This window comes from Lycium barbarum, chromosome 5 (genome assembly GCF_019175385.1).
Source record: "Lycium barbarum isolate Lr01 chromosome 5, ASM1917538v2, whole genome shotgun sequence".
NCBI classification, from domain to species: Eukaryota; Viridiplantae; Streptophyta; class Magnoliopsida; order Solanales; family Solanaceae; genus Lycium; species Lycium barbarum.
This window is the reverse complement of record NC_083341.1, coordinates 124,420,224-124,439,729: the sequence shown is the minus strand read 5'-3', so window position 1 is coordinate 124,439,729 and position 19,506 is coordinate 124,420,224. Positions and strand designations below refer to the sequence as shown.

At 37.1% G+C, this 19,506-nt stretch overlaps 1 long non-coding RNA gene across 1 annotated transcript; it reads left to right on the top strand.

The window, feature by feature from the left end:
- Window positions 1–1,063: 1,063 nt before the first annotated feature.
- Window positions 1,064–19,146, top strand: LOC132642689 (uncharacterized). Its single transcript, XR_009583303.1, has 3 exons — window positions 1,064–1,135; window positions 3,124–3,201; window positions 18,969–19,146. It is a non-coding gene; the product is annotated as an uncharacterized LOC132642689 (long non-coding RNA).
- The last annotated feature ends 360 nt before the right edge of the window (window positions 19,147–19,506 follow it).

The window sequence follows — 19,506 nt, the reverse complement described above, 5'->3', positions numbered from 1 at the left end:
CGAAATATTATTTTCACAAGAATAATCCATGTTAATTAAACCTGTCTATTTTAGCTAAATAACAAAGTGCAAAAAAGGAAACGGGGCAGGGAGGAACGGATGAAAATAGAGAAAATTGCTACACAGGCAAGATGATGAAGAAGGTTAATTTTTTGCAAGATAATACTTCACCCTCCCATCCCGCTCTACTTACCATTTACATAAATACCAAAAGTAGATATCTGTCTTAAATCTTCTTCAAAGTAATTAAGTTGAAAGGAATCAATATCGCTTGTCCATACCAATCTCTTATTCAAGATTCCTTTTCCCCTCAATATCAATACATCGTATTGTCATCTTGAAGTGACTTCTTCTCATATACCCCCATGATAATGGTATTGCATAGCCCTCAATGGTATGTGCATAATAAAGAGCCTCAAAATATTCAGTTCAAAATAAAAGTAACAATCAAGACAAAGCAGCAACTCTTAGATGATAGTGGAAGGACAAGTCCATTTTGCAAGGCATTTTACAGCTGTGGGATGTAATGTACCTTTAATAGATAGATTTAATTTGCATTTAATTAGTAAAATGATTTTAGTCTATAGTAAATTATTTAATGAAACTCTTCAAATTCTCTTGATTTTTACAGAAACGAAAAGAAAATTGATCATTAATATGGAGTTTGGTTCATGTACTGGTTTGAATGAGTAATTGATGAAATTGTTCAATGCAACCCTTTAAAATCTTCCATTTTAAATTCCGATGAATAGGTTGTTAATTAATGTAGATTTTATGAGGGATTAATTTTTAATATTTTAAGGGTACTATAATCTCCCAACATTACCAGAATATTTTGGTCTTTCAGAAGCATATTTCATGAATGTTCATAGAAGGAAAATAAAAATAAAAAATTACTTGAGTTAACAAGCAATTGATTTCAAAGTTCACTTACAAAAGTGGATATTTGATCAAATATTAATTAAGTATGTCTGGTGTTCTTTTTAACTGAAAGATAATTCAACAACAATTTAATGGTGTAGTTTTTAGAAGTAGAAGATCATATAACTGATCTTGATCTGTTTGCAGAAGAAGAAGAAGAAGAAGAGGAGGAGGAGGAGGAGATCAATTCTCATTATTTTTTGTGTATATACAGGTGTGTATATCCTATATATATATATATATATATATATGTAAGGATCAACTTGTAAAGTAGTTAATAATGTTACTAACTTGAAAATAATAACTACCTAACAACTTGCTAATTGCACTTAGGTCCCTAACTCTCATAACTAACTTCATGAAGATCCCTTCAACTAACCTAACTAACTTTTGAATCACTTGTTTCTACACTCCCCCTCAAGCTAGGAAGTGAAAAGATGTTCTGAACTCCTAGCTTGCCATTGAGATAGTGATGCTGAACCTTGCTTAATACTTTGGTTAGCAAGTCTGCTGGTTGTTCTTGTGTTGGAACATATTTAGTGGCAACCAAACCTTGTGTGATCTTCTCCCTTATGAAATGACAATTTATTTCGATATGTTTGGATCTTTCATGGTAGATTGGATTTGTAGCCAATTGTATTGCTGCCTCACTATCAGTGAATATATCAACTGGTATTTGAACTTGAATATTCAGTTCGTTCATCAAACCAACTAACTAGATAATTTCAGTAACTACTATAGCAATACTCATGTATTTTGATTCTGCTGAGCTTCATGAAACTGTAGACTGTTTCTTTGGTTTCCATGCTACAAGTGAGTTTCCAAATTTCACAAGCTAGCCTGATACTGATTTCTTAGTGTGTGGGCAAGATGTCCAATCTGCATCACAAAATGCAGTGATGCTGTTGTTTTGAACACTTGATAATAGAATTCCTTGACCTGGTTGACTTTTTATGTACCTTACTATCCTTAGAGCTGCTTCCATGTGAGATTTCTTAGGCTGCTGAAGAAATTGACTTAGTGTTTATAGTCCAAATGATATGTCAGGCCTAGTCATGGTCAAGTATAGTAGCCTTCCTATTAACCTTTGGTATGCCCCTTGATCTGTCAATGGATTATGTGTAGTCTTTGCTCCTGAACTGTCTTTGTCTTTGATCAAAATGTCATATTCCTTTGTGGTCAATTTGATGTTGGTGTCAATAGGTGTTATAGTTGGTTTTGAAGCACTTAGACCAATCTCAGCAATGAGTTCAAGTGCATACTTTCTCTGCTGCATAATTATACCATGTGTTGATCTCGCAAACTCAATTCCTAGGAAGTACTTGAGTTCACCCAAGTCTTTCACATTTTGAAGGATTTTTTCAGTTGGTTCTTGGTTTCTTCAATATCTTGTAGATTGCTTCGAGTGATAAGCATATCATCTACATAGATAAGCACAAAGACTGAATTTGTTGTTGTTTTCTTGGTGAATAGTGAATGATCATGTTCACTTTGCTTGAACTGGTAACTAAGTAAAGCCTCAGACAACTTTGCATTCCATTTTCTAGGTGCTTGTTTTAAGCCATATAGGGATTTAATGAGTCTACATACTGGATTCTTCTTCCCCTGGCTCTTAAATCCATGAGGCAACTCCATATAGATCTCATCATGTAAATCACCTTGTAAAAATGCATTGAACACGTCCATTTGGTGAATATGCCATTTGTTTTGTGCTGCAATAGTCATTACAGTTCTAACAATCTTCATTTTCACAACTGGACTAAATGTTTCTTGGTAATGAATTCCCTCTTTTTGACTATATCCTTTTGCTACTAACCTTGCCTTGTATCTCTCTACTTCACTTGTTGACTTATACTTCACCTTGTATATTCACTTACGCCCTATAGGTGATTTTCCTACTGGTAGACTAGCAATATCCCATGTGTGATTGTCTTGTAAAGCAGATATTTCTGCTTTCATTGCTTTTATCCACTTAGGATCTAAGGGTTGCTTCTTTGTCTGTTTTTGGTTCTGTGATTTCTGAGATTTTGGATAAGTAGACTTGATATTTTGGTGATAGTTTTTCCTATGAGAGGTAGTTTGCCATAACATAGGGCTCATTATGTACATTGAGTGTTATGAAGCCCTTAATCCACACCGGTGGTCTTTTATCTCTTCGTGATACTCTTATATTTGGTTGGTATTGTACCACCACTGGTGCAGGTTCAGGTGTAGGAATCTGAGGTACAAGATTTTAAAGTGCAGGATTTTGAGCTGGTATTTGAGGTGCAGGATTTTGAGGTATGTCAGCATGATCAACTTGTTGATTTACTTCTGGTGCTTCAGTTTCTAACGGTTCAACTTGTTGTATCATTCTGCATTGTATTTTGATCATGTATATAAGTTTTAACACTGTTGTCTGTGTTTCTGTGAGGAGCTGTTGTAATATCTGAATCATTTGTGCCATTGTACTTGAATAGTGAAGTAGGAGTTTTCTTCTGCTTAAAAGGAAATGTATCCTCCTTGAATATAACATCTTTGTTGACAAACAAAATATGACTACTTAGATCATAAAGTAGATATCCTTTTTGTGTTTCTGCATATCCTGGGTGGACAACAGTTTTTGCTCTTGTGTTGAGTTTGTCAGTTACATTTACAATTTTTGCAAAACATAAACATCTAAGTACTCTTAGATGTGATAGATATGGTTTTCTATGATGCAACTATTCATATGGTAACTTGTTTTTAATAGCAGAACTTGGTAGCCTGTTTGTTATGCATACTGCAGCTTTGACACATAGGCCCCAAAATTTTATAGGAATATATGCTTGAAACCTTATTGCTCTTGTCATTTCTAGTATATGTCTATGTTTCCTCTCAGCAACTCCATTTTGCTGAGGGGTATATGTGCATGACGTTTGGTGAATTATGCCAAGACTCTTAAACATGTTGCTACACAAGGTGCTCACAAACTCAGTACCATTATCACTTCTCACAATTTTGACCATTTTATTAAACTGAGTATTAACATATGTAAGGAATTGCTGTAAAAACATCATACTTCAATTTTAACAAGAACACCCATGTGAACCTAGAATAGTCATCAACAACAATAAGAAAGTATTTATTTCCTTCAAGAGCTGCAACTTTATAAGGTCCCCACAAGTTCATATGGACTAAATCAAAACTACTAGAACTGTGAGTAACACTATTAGGAAAGGCAACCTAGTTTGTTTGGCACATGGGCACACTGTGCACTTATTTACTGTGTTTGTAATATGATCTAAGCTAGTAGGAAGTAAATTCTTTAAAACACTAATGGATACATGTCCAAATATTTTGTGCCACATATCTATATCTAATCTGCAGTTCTGATAAAGTATAGTGGACATAGCATTTCTAGAGTTTATAGCAGCTAAAATGATTTCTTTCTTGTCAACATTGTCTGATAGTATGTATAAGCCTCGTTCATCTTTACCAATCATATTCACCTTCCCATTAAAAAGATCCTGAAAAATATAGAAGTCAGGAAAGAATGGAGCTGAACATTTCAACTCTTTGGTTAGCCTTGACACAGATTGTAAGTTAAATTTGAATTGAGGAATATAGAAACATCAGTGACTGTATTGTTATGAAATAGAGTGCTTGATCCTATGTGAGTAACTAATGAAATGTCTCCATTTGGTAGGTATACTCTTTTAGGATTTCCAGTTTTTGAAACAGTTAGATTATCTAGTAGTTTTAGGTCTGCTACCATATGATTGGTAGCACTTGTATTTACTATCCACTCTTGTTTCTGCTCCTGGACTGTCAATGCAGTACTCATAATACCTTACATGTTCACTGAATAAGTAACATCCGTTGGTTTGTTCAGCACCTTCAAAATGTGTTGATACTGATCCTGAGTTAGTACTGGACAAGACTCCTTTTGATTTATTTAACCAGCCGTTGCAGATGATCCTGCAACATATCTAAAGCCTTGATTCTCAGTATTCATGTGCTGCATTTGTCCAAGCTGACTGGAACTTCCTCTACCAAGACCATTATTAACTTGTCCATTTCCATAGTTGTAACCAGAATCATCATACACCACATTATGTGCAGAACTATTACTATGATAAAAGGTGTTATTTCCACCCTTCCGTTTGAACTGGAAATCTTTTGGATAACCATGTATCTTGTAATAAGTTTCTCTAGTATGACCTTTAATCTTGCAAAAATCACAGAGCAAGTTGTAGTTCTTTTTGAACTTTTGATTCCCTCTTGTTCTAGAATATAAAGTAGACTCATATGAGCCTTGTGTTCTGGGATTTTCCCCTAACACACCTGCATTTGCAACTACAGATTTTTTACTTTCATCACTCATGATCATTGAGTAGGCTTGACTGACAGAAGGCATAGGATTCATTAGCAAGATTTGACTTCTAGCAGCCTTATAAGAGTCATTTAACCCCATCAAGAACAGGTTTAACTTCTGTAGATGCACAACATATTCTCTTGATTTATCACAATTACAAGAAGGTGTTGGGACCAAGGCTTCAAATTCTACCCATAATTCTTTCATTTTGGAGAAGTAATCAGACACAGAATTGGTGCCTTGAGTTAGAGTGGCTATTTATTTATGAATGTTAAAAGTTATTGAACCATCTATTTTGTAGAATCTTTCAATCAGATCTTCACAAACTAGTTGAGCACTTGATGCATAGATGATGCCTCCAAGTAACTCTTTAGACACAAAGTTCATTACCCATGACAAAATAATGGCATTTACCTTCTCCTAAAGATTTTCTAAACCAGAAAACTTATCTTTTAAATCTGTCCCATCCACGATTCCTAGTTTGTTTCTACCCAACAATACTAGTCTCATTGTTTATACCGCACAGAGAAATTTTCAGAACTACTTAGTTGGAAAGAAATAACCTGAATTCCACTAATATCATATGATTGCAAAAATAATGGATGAGTATAGTCGATTCCAGCATTTTGGTTTCCTTGTCTTTGAGAGTTGGTATTAAGATTTTCTTGCCTTTGGAATTCATTTCCACGATCAGTCTGGGTACTCCCATTAGCCACATTTGTAACATCATCAACAACCATCTTGAATCTTCAAGATTTTCACGTAAGAACCAATGTATATTTGCGGAAGTTTAACAAAAAGTAATTTGATCGATCAAGCTGGATTTCGAGCTTGATTGCTCTAATACCATGTAGTTTTTAGAAGTAGAAGATCATATAACTGATGAAGAAGAAGAAGAAGAAGAAGAAGAAGAGATCAATTCTCATTATTTTCTGTGTGTATACATGTGTTTATATCCTGTATATATACTTGTAAGGATCAACTTGTAAAGTAGTTGATAATGTAACTAATTTGAAAATAATAACTACCTAACAACTTTCTAATTGCACTTAGGTCCCTAACTCTCATAACTAACTTCATGAAGACCCCTTCAACTAACTTAACTAACTTTTGAATCACTTATTTCTACAAATGGTAAATCTCTTGGTTTTCTTCGACAGATGTTACATTAACTTGAGAAATGGCATTTTCATTATTATTGCTATACTAATTGCTATTAATTTGAGTCCCACATTTGCATTGAGAAATGATATTTTCATTATTTCTATACTAATTACTATTAATTTGAGTCCCGCGGTTGCATTTCACTAATTTACATTTTATTTTTTTATTATCTTAATTAGAATTTATATTTACCTTTTTGTACATAATTGTTGATATTATTTGTACTTTATTGTAAGGGAAAAAATGTCATTTTACGTTTAACGGACATTTTGGTAATTTAACTTTTCAGTTTAAACTTTTTCCACTTTTAGAATAATATGATTGTAACGACCGTTTTGTCGTTACCGTGATTCTTCCGTTTTTTCCCTCGTTGACCAGTTCCTAAGTCTCGTTAGAACTATTTTGACCCAAGAAGATTGTTGGCATGACTTCCTAGCCATCGTTTTGGGCTTTGGAATGTTTTCTAGAAAAATTGACTTTAAGCGAAAACAGTTTGACCGGGAGTTGACTTTTGGGTGAACGGATTTCATTAGGAGATCCATCGATTCCGAGAGGTTCATAGACTGATTTATAACGCATTGGTAGGACTAGTTCGGCTCTCAATACACTCAGGTACATTTTGGGACTTGGTTATTGAGGTTTGGGAGTTGACTTAGTCAACGGTATCTCTGTTGGGAAATCCGAGGTCACGGGTGCGTTCATAGCGTGTTTTTACATGTGGATGCATACTTTGTTTGTTGAAATTGGACCTCGGATGATTATCAAAAATTGGGTTGGAAAGTTAGTTTTTGGCCGCTCGCGAGTTGACTTAGTCAACGGTATCTCCGTTGGGAATTTCGAGTGCGCGAATGAGTTCATAGCGCGTTTTTACCTATATCTACATATTTGGTTTGTCTAAATCGGGTTCCGATTGAGCTTTCGAAGTTCCGACGCAAAAAATATGGGCATCTGCTGGCTGGTGACCGCTACAGCGGACCCTTTACCGCTGGGGCGGAACCTCTACAGTGACTTTAGCACCGGCAGCAGTTTGATCGCTGAAGCGGTAGTGGTTGCCGCTATAGCGGTCCCGCTAAAAACGAATGTCGAGCCCAATATTAAAACCCTCATATCTCCCTCATTTTACGTCCAAGTGAGGCGATTCAAAAGCCAAAATTCAAGGAAATTTCATGAGGAATCCAATGTTTCCATCCAATATGCATTTTGAGGTCATGGTGGCACAAAAATCGAGGAAAAACAGAGACTATGTCTGATTTGGACCTCATTTAGGATACCTTCTCTCTTGGAAGCTTGGAGATGAATGGATTCTTGATTATTTCTCAGGATTTTTCCTATGGGTAAGGTCTAAATCTCATTCGTAATAGTTTCCATTAATTAATCCATCATTTTGGCTTTGTAAAACACTTCCTCTTCCAAAAATCTGTATGCAAAACCTAGGGTTCTTCAACCCAAAATTGGGGTTTTTCATGAACGAGTTCTAAAAATGAATTGGCTTCCTAGATTGTGAATTAATGATGTCAATGTTGCTATTTATGCTAGATAATGATATATCTAGGCTTGTTAACCAATAATCTTCCATTTTAGAGTTGAAATTCTTGAATCAAAGTTGGGGTTCTTAGACCTAAATTTGGGGGTTTTCATATAAATGATAATTTTAAGAATTAATTGAATATTCCTATGATTAAAGTAATGGGGTTTTCCTTTTTGGTATTGAATTTGGTATTTTAGTCATAAAATTCCCGTTTTACCCTTGAGATCTGTTTTTCCTAAATTAAGGGTTGGAATTTGACCCGAATAGAAAGTAGTCAATATGGGTATCATTATTCATGGTCTCTTACATAGAATTCACATGTGATATATTTTGGTTATTTCGAGACGCTTCGAAAGACAAGGCAACGTGTGGGTTCATGGCACTTGTTCGGCTTCCAGGTAGGTTATGGCTTCCCTTTCGGTAGACTCCGGTTAGTTTCATATATTCGTGTATTAGAAGGAACGGAGAATGCATGTATAGGAATTAGAGATTTGGGATGGAATCTTAGGATGGTATTGTTGTGTGATTTGTGTGTTCGGGCTTGTGGCCTGTAGATTCCTTAGGTTGTTTGATGTGGTTTTTCATTAATATCGATGGATATATGTGACTTAGAAGTAGCGGGTGAAACCTATTGTTGTGTCTAATGATGAGAAATTCCCGTAATATGTGTTTTTTGTATTGTGCCATTACTAGTGAACCTAGTTGATAGATAGGAGGCTAAAATACACCAACAATTGTGATTGAGTCCTAAAAGGAGTTGTGATGAATGATTGTGAGTGTAAGGTGAGATTACTTATTCTAAGCTAATAGGCTGATTTAAGGAAGTGGTAATAATGTAAATTGACCTTTGTGTATGGGACTAGCCATCCCGTTATGTGTGTTTGATTGTTCAATTGTGTTGACTTGATGCCATGTGTAGTTGGTAGATATCGAATTCTACTTGTTGTCCGGATTCGGATAGGATTGACATACTCGTTGTTGGCATTTGTACTTGGATATATTGTTGCCGTACCCACTGTTGGTACTTGAGTTATTGATATATGTTGGCATACCCACTAGTTATATTATGATGTGATATGTTGTTGGCATACCCGTTGTGGTATTGTGATATTGAACTCCACTGTTGGTATTGTGATGTGATACGTTGTTGGCATACCATTGTGGTATTTGTGATATTGAATTCGACTGTTGGTGATTGATATATGCAGTGCATGCACTCTCTCATATTTATCATGCATGGCCGATATCCGGTGATGATTCGGTATTGTTGATTGAGCGAAAATGATATTTGATAAGCTCTTTCACTTGAGTGATCGTGAAAAGGCCGATGTCCGAAGATCCATTCTGGAATCATTTTTTTTATATGAAACTGATACTTGATAAACTCTTTTACTTGAGTGATTGTAAGGAGGCCGAAGTCCGAGGTTCAATTTCGGAATCATTGATTTATGAAATTGTTATTTGACATACTCTTTTGAGTGATTGTGAGGAGGCCGATGTCCTATGGTATATTCGGGCATCGCTGTTGCATGGCTGATTCCGATGTTATCCCAGAATCGTTATTAGTGCATGGACTCCGCGGGTCCCCCAGGGTGGTGCCGGTGAGACTCTCTCTGTGAGCAATTAGCTAGGGTCATGTCTGTCTATTTGGCAAGATCCAGAACGGGTGACACTTAGACTTCGCGAGTCACGCTATGTTGTACTACCGAGACATTGATATTTCCATCCAGAGTACATATGTACACCTCATTTACATGGCATGGCATTGCATCCATACATCTTGCATTGCATTGCATTGCATTGATACATCTTGCATTGCATGTTATGTATGGCTTGTTTGAGACGATTGGGTGTTTACTTGTGATGATTGGATTCATATTGATTTATTCAGACTTGGCACATTCAGGATTAGATGCTTTACTTAGGCAATGACGTGTACTTGGATCTGGATTTATTAATTGAACTTGTTGGGGTATCCTATAGACTGTCCGTAAGATTTGTATATGTTTGGTCTCTATGTGATGTAGGATAACGAGTGTCTTAATGATGAGTTGACTACTAGATTGAAACGATCGATTTAATGTTATGTGAGTTCCAATATCGTTGCGAGCTTGACTGGTGAATTATTAGAGTTAAATTAATGCTTAAGGGTATTGATATACCGTGTATGGTAGATAGCCGTATGACTTGATTGAGTTGTTATCATGTTTATCAGTGAATCCTTTTACTGATATATGTTACCTATCATTGTTGGCCTATGATACTTACTCAGTACACGTGGTTTGTATTGATATTGCACTTGTTACACCCTTTTTGGGGTGTAGATTTGTTTCAGGTGATTGATCGAAGCCTATGTGGAAATACGCGGTGCTTATTCGAAAGACCTCATCCCATTTCATTTCGGGACGGAGATTGAGTCTTAGAATGTAGTGGTAATCTGAAATTATTAGTTGCTCTTGTATTAGTCTAGACCAGGTCATGGGAAGTGGATCGAGTCTGTAGGTGTTACATCATTGTAATTTTATTGATTCTTGATTTTATCGAATATATTATGAAATTTCTGCTGAATTTCTAAGTATCTATTGATTTAAATGAATCGTCTTTACTTAATTGATGTGTAATCAATGTGAGGGTTCGCCTACCGAGGCGGGAAAGGTAGGTGCCCGCGCGACCCCGAATTAGGTCGTGACAAGTTGGTATCAGAGCTTAGGTTACCGGTCTACTAGATACAAGAGCAATGTGTAGTAGAGTCTCGTGGAATGGTACGGAGACGTCTGTACCCATCCACGAGAGGCTATAAGGCGTGTTAGGAAAACTCCCTTCATTCTTTATATTCGTGCTACTTTGGTCGAATTGGTATATCGGTAACGTCCAATTAGTATCTAGGAGATTCCAATTGGTATATGTGAATTCTTGTTGCATTCTCACTCGAACGGCAGAAACCCGTTCTAAATTCTGTGCTATCGATTTCATATGTCAGGTTGCGATACGATATGAAAAATGTCGTCTTAATTCGGACACTTGACCAAGTTCAGTTTTAGTTATGGTATGAGTTTCCATTGTGGAAATTTGGTTAAGATGTTTCATTGTTGGTTCTTTGAGAGATGTGGAGTTGGTAATAAGAGCCGAAGGATATATGTAATCCTAGTGGTCTGTTGCTCGGAAATGATCAATGCATGTGGGCTTAGTAAGATCAATCTGTTGAGGATAGGATTGGATTTGAAAAAAAAAAAGGTTTTGACTCTGAATGCGAGGACGAGTGTGAGTTTGCTAGGGATTACCAGATTCGACAAGTATAGTGATTGCATATGGTAGATAAGAGGAGTTGAGTGTAAGTACTAACAGGTCGATATTGTGAGGAAGCCTAGAGAATTCGAAATCTTAAGGGGATTGGTATTAGTACTTGTTGTGTACATGGAATTGAGTCGAGATAAAGAGAATTTGGATAGAAAATTCTTGAGCACTAAGAAGGAAATAATTGGTATCTGGCATGCTTATGAGAATGTGTTTGTGACTATTACGAGAGTGAGATTCTAGTAACCAAGCAACTGTTAGGAGTTATGTCCAGTAACGAATGGAGGCCGAGAGCCTTTGTGCTTGTTGGGTGGCTTCGGTCAGTTTATTATTTATCGGTGTTGTTATCCGGTTGAAGTGGATGGTATAGTAGCTTGAATGGTTAGGTGTGCTTAGGTTCGACAATAGAGACATTCTAATTTAGTGAATCAGAGATGAGGCTTAAACCTTTTCGAGTTATATGGATCATTTGGAATTCAAAATAAGGAATGGAATTAGGGAACCTTGGTAAAGGAAAGTGGGTCATTATGGACCAAGTATGTGCTTCGTTGGATTTAGAGTTTAGTCGATTTAGACTCTGATACTTTGAAAGGTAACTCTAATGTGTAAAGTGCGTGGTGTGATTCTATCTTCAAGGTTAGTTCGGTAGTGTGCAATACTTATGATTTGCGGTAATTGATTTGGTTTCTTCGAGAATTGGTTGGTGTTAGTCGAGAGTGGCAAGAATTAGGTGCACCCTTGGGAGTACTTGAATTTATTTGAATGATGGTATTGTAGTCTAGTATAGAATAGACGAGCTTGTGATTGTTGTGTGATTGAGAACGTACGATCACGGAATGGGTAAGTGATAAGAGAAAGGATTTGTAGAAATTCTTAGTATGTTATGGCTATCAGTGCTTTTGAGATGGGATCGTGTTGTGGTAAGTGTTTTATGTTATGAACAACATTTACGGAATGACTTCGGATATTATGGGCCCCATGTAATTATGCTTGTTAGCGCCAGGGATAATGAGATTTTGATGCTTCCAAAAGTATTATGGGATATTAAGGTATTACAATGGAAAGTTTGATAGTTAAAAGATTGATTTATGAGTACATATGTTCTTAGTGTCGGAAAAATTTGGGTTGTACCAGGTATGCGTATTGGGTAATGTTAAGGAATTTGAGGCCGTATTCGCAAGATTTAGTCATCCGGTACCTTTAGAACAATTTGGGTAAGTTTCATCTTTTAGAGCCAAGAGCGGTAACTTATAGTTTGCTATGCACGGTAAGAGGGTGATGGGTTCCAAGTAAATCAGTTTAAGCGGATGTGATAAGGAACGCCTGATTTTTTAGGTTTGTTATTAGAAGTCCTTGTGGTATTTCACTAGAGTCAGCCTTTCGATTAGTACAATGGGTTATAATGATAATGGTTCTACTTCGGAGAGATTCTAGGATGGTGATAAGGCTCCGTTATGATCATTGGATGTTGGCAGATCTTGCTCTATGCAATTGTCACGCCCCGAACCTGGGCCTGGACGTAACACGGCACCCGGTGCCTGACTGCATGTGACCGAGCAAACCAACTGGCTGGCTGAATCAACATGTGATACCAAAACATAACTAATTTCTAAAATAAAACTAACACGTGCTGATTAAATAAAAGTCTGACTGAAATATCATAATGTGAAAATACTTAGACAAGCTGAACATATCTGAAAGTAGCCAACATGGCTAAACCAAAATAACTGAACGATTGAATATAACTATCTACAAAGCTAACATAACAAATATCTGACTATCCGGAGTGTCTATGAAGCCTCTAATGAATATAAAAAGGTAACTGTCTAGAAAGCTGTAAGAACTGCATGACTGATATTGCCCCGAAGGAAACTGGGCTCACCACAGTAGCTAATACGAACACTCCTAAGTAGCTGGATCGTCAACCTATATGTCGTTAGCTGCATCGCAAGATGCAGGCCCCCAAGCAATAAAAAAGGACATCAACACATTTGAATTGTACTGGTATGTAAAGCAACTGAAGCAATAAAATACTGGAACTGAAACTGAAACTGAACTAAACAGGAAAGCAAGAAGCTGAAGTACTCCTTATACCGGATGAAGAATCACTTGTAAAACTGTAAATATAACTGTGGCCTAGGGCCCAAATAATGTGCACAAAAACTGTGGCCTCAGGCCCAAGCAATACGTATTCATAAACTGTGGCTTAGGGGCCAAAAATACAGATACATGTGTTCAACATTAACAATTTACAAGACTGAGACTGGCTATAGCTGATAGCATGATAACTGTTTCTGATTATGGGACTCAGGCAAATAACTGGTTATACACTGACTAAGACTCATGTGATAACAATGCATAAGTCCATAAAGATTACGTGTTGAGTTCATGATGTTCAAAGTGACAACCATGAACGAATTCTATAACTGCAACCCTAGAAGATAACAGTTCTATATCATATCATGAAACTAGGGCTAAATTATATTCTAAGTCAAATTATTGATAAGTATGAAGAATGAGGCGTAGGGAGAATCATGAATATTCCCTAACGTAGATAGTTAGCCTCATCCCTTTCAACTTTGATCTATACCAATACAAGTCAAAGGGATTCTATATTAGCAATAATATCCATGCTTTGGTCATCTAAGCATTTTATCAAACACTTGGTGGGCATAAAGCTCCACAATCTCCATTAATGGTGTTTCTTCACCTAATTCTCATTCTATTACTTCTAGGTGATTCTACAATCTCAATTCGATGAAAGAAACATCATTCTTCATCACTCATATGACTACAGCAATCCTAAGTTAATAATCCAAAACCCTAGTATAGTTCATATGATACTCTTTATCAAACCCATTTACGATTCTCCCAAGAACTCATCAATTCACAACTATAAGTGAGTAGAGAGTAGAAGTATTACCTTTTGAAGTTCAATCTTCTTGAATTCGGATTCTAGAGTTCCTTTTTCCAAGACGAAGATTCAATCGATAATCTATGGAATAGATTAGGATTCTAGCGTTAATCTTTGTTAGATTGATGTAATAATCAATGGGGTTTGAGTAAGAACTCACTTTGTATGCTTTGTGGAAGCCCTAGAGTGTTTTCTCTTCAAAAAGACGGTTTAGGAAGAAGTGAGAAAAGTTTTTCGGAGTTGGATACATATAAAATTCGAAAAAGGACGTTTCAGGCATAGTTTGGCCTGGTGTGTCACCCTGGGCGTCGCCCAAGGCAGGGCACTAGGCCTATATTACAGGCCCTGATGAAAATTACGCTTTCGACAAATTTTGGCTTGGGGCGCCGCCCTGCCCTTGGCCATTCTGACAGCGTTCGGTAGAATGGGCATAGATCCTAGCACAAAACTCCTTTTTGTCTGCATAATATACCGTTGGAAAGATATTTCAAAGGACTACAAATTTCATGTTTTACGTGTTCTCAAATTCCCAACAGATTGTCACGAAATTGGTCTGGAAGTTAGAAGTATCAAAAACTTAGCCGATTCTATCGAATCTGAGCACCCCTCTATTAGCCATTTTGAGATGATCATATCTCCTTGATCCGGACCCCGATTGTCCTGATCCTTATATGCTTGGAAAGGTATTTCTACTTACTACAACTTTCATTAAGATACTTTTCCAAATTCCCAACTAATAAAGGGTTTATGGTTTCCCGAAGTGGGCCTGTCGATCATTTTCGCAAAACGTTCAAACCTTCAGTTTTTCCACTAAAACTCTAATGATATGAACCTAACCTTAGCTCTAAGATACGGGGTGTAACAGCAATACTCGATGGTAAGTTCCTAGATAAGTGATTTGAAGAGTTAAGGAGACTTAAGACTGACTAAGTCAGCTACGAGAAAGACAAGTTTCGATGAAATAGCTTAGAGTTTTCTGGAAGATTTAGGATTCTTTTTTGGAAAGAGTAAGTCATGGTTTCGGTTTGTATTGTGTACTTCTAAGAAATTGTGATTCACGGAGCGACTAGCTCAGAATATCTTACCAGTTCTGAATGTTTTATGATAAGTTATGTCTAAAGGTTCGTGCTATTTGATTTATCTATGAGAGATCTATTGTGTGTTTTAGAGACCTGGTAATTGGGTCTTTTGGCAAAGTGCGAACGAATTACGGTTTAGGTTTGCTTTTTGTTGTAAGAGCTTCGTGTTGGTTGTGATATGATTTCCTTGCTTACCGAAAGATTCTCTTACTATCGCTCTTCGCTCGAGGATGAGTGACTATTTAATGAATAGTATGATAATAACGACCCGTTTTGTCGTTACCGTGATTCTTCCGTTTTTGCGCTCGTTGACCAGTTCCTAAGTCTCGTTAGAACTATTTTGACCCGAGAAGATAGTTGGCATGACTTCCTAGGCATCATTTTGGTCTTTGGAATGTTTTCTAGAAAAATTTGTCTTTAAGCGAAAACAGTTTGATAGGGAGTTGAGTTTTGGGTGAGCGGATTTCATTTGGAGATCCATCGATTCCTAGAGGTTCATAGACTGATTTATGACACATTGGTGGGACTGGTTCGGCTCCCAATGCACTCGGGTGTATTTTGGGACTTAGTTTGGGAATGATTATTGAGGTTTGGGAGTTGACTTAGTCAACGGTATCTCCGTTGGGAAATCCGAGGTCATGGGTGCGTTCGTAGTGTGTTTTTACATGTGGATGCATATTTCATTTGTTGAAATCGGACCTCGGATGATTATCAAAAATCGGGTTGGAAAGTTAGTTTTTGGCCGCTTGGGAGTTGACTTAGTCAACAGTATCTCCGTTGGGAATTTCAAGTGCGCGATTGAGTTTGTAGCGCGTTTTTAGCTGTATCTACATATTTGGTTTGTCAAAATCGGGTTCCGAATGAGCTTTCGGAGTTCCGGGGCGAAAAACCGGGGCATCTGCTGTCTGGTGACCGCTACAGCAGACCCTTTACCGCTGGGGCGACACCGTTATAGCGTCCTTAGGATGCTGCAGCGGTTTGACTGCTGAAGCGGTAGTGGTTGCCGCTACAGCGGTCCCGCTAAAAACTAATGTCGGGTCTAATATTAAAACCCTCATATCTCCCTCATTTTAAGTCCAAATGAGGCGATTCTAAAGCGACAATTCAAGGAAATTTCATGAGGAATCCAGTGGTGCCATCCAATCTGCATTTTAAGGTCATAATGGCACGAAAATTGAGAAAAAATAGAGACTATGTCGGATTTGGACCTCATTTAGGATACTTTCTCTCTTGGAAGCTTGGGGATGAATGGATTCTTGATTATTTCTCAAGATTGTTCCTATGGGTATGGTATAAATCTCATGCTTAATAGTTTTCATTAATTAATCCATCATTTTGGCTTTGTAAAACTCTTCCTCTTCCAAAAATCTCTATGCAAAACCTAGGGTTCTTCAACCCAAAATTGGGGTTTTTCATGAAAGAGTTCTAAAACACGAATTGGCTTCCTAGATTGTGAATTAATGATGTTAATGTTGCTATTTATGCTAGATAATAATATATCTAGGCTTGTTAACCAATAACCTTCCATTCTGGAGTTGAAATTCTTGAATCAAAGTTATGGTTCTTAGACCTAAATTTGGGAGTTTTCATATAAATGATAATTTTAAGAATTAATTAAGTATTCCTATGATTAAAGTAATGGGTTTTTCCCTTTTTGTATTGAATTTTCTATTTTGGTCATAAAATTTCTGTTTTGCCCTTGAGACCTTTTTTCCTAAATTAAGGGTTAGAATTTGACCTGAATAGAAAGTAGCCAATATGGGTATCATTATTCATGGTTTCTTACATAGAATTCACACGTGATAGAGTTTGGTTATTTTGAGACGCTTCGAAAGACAAGGCAACGTGTGGGTTCGTGGCACCTGTTCGGCTGCCAGGTAAGTTATGGCTTCCCTTTCGGTAGACTCCGGTTAGCTTCATATATTCGTATATTAGAAGGAACGGAGAATGCATGTATAGGAATTGGATATTTGGTATCGAATCTTAGGATGGTATTGTTGTGTGATTTGTGTGTTCGGGCTTGTGGCCTGTAGATTTCTTAGGTATGTGACTTGGAAGTAGCGGGTGAAACCTATTGTTGTGTCTAATGATAAGAAATTCCCATAATATATGATTTTTGTGTTATGCCATTACTAGTGAACCTAGTTGATAGATGAGAGGCTAAAATACACCAACGATTGTGATTGAGTCCTAAAAAGAATTGTGACGAATGATTGTGAGTGTAAGGTGAGATTACTTGTTCTAAGCTAATAGGTTTATTTAAGGAAGTGGTAATAATTTAAATTGACCTTTATGTGTGGGACTAGCCACCCTGTTATGTGTGTTTGATTGTTCAATTGTATTGGCTTGATGCCATGTGTAGTTGGTAGATATTGAATTCTACTTGTTGTCCTGATTCGGATAGGATTGGCATACCCGTTGTTGGCATTTGTACTTGGATATATTGTTGGCGTACCCACTGTTGGTACTTGAGTTATTGATATATGTTAGCATACCCACTATTGGTATTGTGATGTGATACATTGTTGGCATACCCGTTGTGGTATTGTGATATTGAATTCCACTGTTGGTATTGTGATGTGATACGTTGTTGGAATACCATTGTGGTATTTGTGATATTGAACTCGACTGTTAGTGATTGACATATGCATTGCACGCATTCTCTCATATTTATCATGCATGGCTGATACCCGGTGATGATCTGGTATCGTTGATTGAGCGAAATTGATATTTGATAAACTCTTTTACTTGAGTGATCGTGAAAAGGCCGATGTCCGAAGATCCATTATGGAATCGTTGTTTATATGAAACTGATACTTGATAAACTCTTTTACTTGAGTGATTGTAAGGAGGCCGATGTTCGAGGTTCAATTTCGAAATCGTTGATTTGTGAAACTGATATTTGACACTCTTTTGAGTGATTGTGAGGAGGTCGATGTTCGATGGTATATTCGGGCATCATTATTGCATGGCCGATTCCGATGTTATCCCGAAATTGTTGTTAGTGCATGGACTCCGCGGGTCCCCCAGGGTGGTACCGGTGAGACTCTCCATGTGAGCAATTAGCCTGGGTCCCGTCTGTCTGTTTGGCAAAGATCCTGGATGGGTGACACTTAGACTTTGCGAGTCACGCTGGGTTATACTACCGAGATGTCGATATTTCCGTCCGGAGTACATGTGTACACCTCATTTGCATGGCATGGCATTTCATCCATACATCTTGCATTGCATTGAATTGATACATCTTGCATTGCATGTTATGTATGGCTTGTTTGAGACGATTTGGTGTTTACTTGTGATGATTGGATTCATATTGATTTATTTAGACTTGGCACATTCGGGATTAGATGCTTTACTTAGGCAATGATGTGTACTTGGATATGGATTTATTGATTGAACTTATTGGGGTATCCTATAGACTGTCTGTAAGATTTGTATATGTTTGGTCTCTATGTGATGTAGGATAACGAGTGTATTAATGATAAGTTGACTACTAGATTGAAACGATCGATTTAATGTTATGTGAGTTCCGATATCGCTGCGAGCTTGACTGGTGAATTATTAGAGTGAAATTAATGCTTAAGGGTATTAATATACCGTGTATGATAGATAGCCGTATGACTTGAATCTTTTTACTGATATGTGTTACTAACCATTGTCGGCCTATGATGCTTACTCAGTACGCGTGGTTTGTACTGATATTTCACTTGCTACACCCTTTTTGAGGTGTAGATTTGTTTCAGGTGATTGATCGTAGCATATGTGGAAATACGCGGTGCTTATCCGGAAGACCTCCATTTCATTTCGGGATGGAGATTGAGTCTTAGAATGTAGTGGTAATCTGAAATCATTAGTCGCTCTTGTACTAGTCTAGACCAGGTCATGGGAAGTGGATCGAGTTTGTAGGTGTTGCATCATTGTAATTTTATTGATTCTTGAGTTTATTGAATATATTATGAAGTTTCCGCCGAATTTCTAAGTATCTATTGATTTAACATGAATCACCTTTACTTAATTGATGTGAAATCAATGTGAGGGTTTTCCTACCGAGGTGAGAAAGGTAGTTGCCCGCGCAACCCCGAATTGGGCCGTGACAATGATAGTGTATTAGCAGTAATAAAGAATTTAAGTTGTAAAATTGGTGTAGAGATCATTACTCTGGCCCAATACAAGCAACAAATAACTTCTACTAGCATGTCATCCTTAGCTAAAAAGTACATGTTTAAGTTGTATGATATATAACTAGTGTATTTGTCCGCGCAACGCGCGG